Raw genomic sequence first — 1,125 nt, 5'->3', positions numbered from 1 at the left:
CAGCTGAGCATGCGACTGTGTCTATCAATAGATTCTATCCTACACAGCTGAGCATGCGTCTCTCTATCAATAGATTCTATCCTACACAGCTGAGCATGCGTCTGTCTATCAATAGATTCTATCCTACACAGCTGAGCATGCGTCTCTCTATCAATAGATTCTATCCTACACAGTTGAGCATGCGTCTGTCTATCAATAGATTCTATCCTACACAGCTGAGCATTCGTCTGGGTCTATCAATAGATTCTATCCTACACAGCTGAGCATGTGTCTGTGTCTATCAATAGATTCTATACTACACAGCTGAGCATGCGTCTGTGTCTATCAATAGATTCTATCCTACACAGCTGAGCATGCGTCTGTGTCTATCAATAGATTCTATCCTACACAGCTGATCATTCGTCTGTGTCTATCAATAGATTCTATCCTACACAGCTGAGCATTCATCTGGGTCTATCAATAGATTCTATCCTACACAGCTGAGCATGCGTCTGTGTCTATCAATAGATGCTATCCTACACAGCTGAGCATGCGTCTGTGTCTATCAATAGATTATATCCTACACAGCTGAGCATGCGTCTGGGCCTATCAATAGATTCTATCCAACACAGCTGAGCATGCGTCTTGGTCTATCAATAGATTCTATCCTACACAGCTGAGCATGCGTCTGGGCCTATCAATAGACTCTATCCTACACAGCTGAGCATGCGTCTGGGTCTATCAATAGATTCTATCCTACACAGCTGAGCATTTGTCTGGGTCTATCAATAGATTATATCCTACACAGCTGAGCATTCGTCTGGGTCTATCAATAGATTCTATCCTACACAGCTGAGCATTCGTCTGGGTCTATCAATAGATTCTATCCTACACAGCTGAGCATTCGTCTGGGTCTATCAATAGATTCTATCCTACACAGCTGAGCATTCGTCTGGGTCTATCAATAGATTCTATCCTACACAGCTGAGCATTCGTCTGGGTCTATCAATAGATTCTATCCTACACAGCTGAGCATGCGTCTGGGTCTATCAATAGATTATATCCTACACAGCTGAGCATTCGTCTGTGTCTATCAATAGATTCTATCCTACACAGCTGAGCATTCGTCTGTGTCTATCAAAAGAT

This window comes from Oncorhynchus mykiss, chromosome 18, assembly GCF_057628025.1.
Source record: "Oncorhynchus mykiss isolate SJ-2025 chromosome 18, ASM5762802v1, whole genome shotgun sequence".
Taxonomy (NCBI): Eukaryota; Metazoa; Chordata; class Actinopteri; order Salmoniformes; family Salmonidae; genus Oncorhynchus; species Oncorhynchus mykiss.
Note: the sequence above shows the minus strand (reverse complement) of the source record.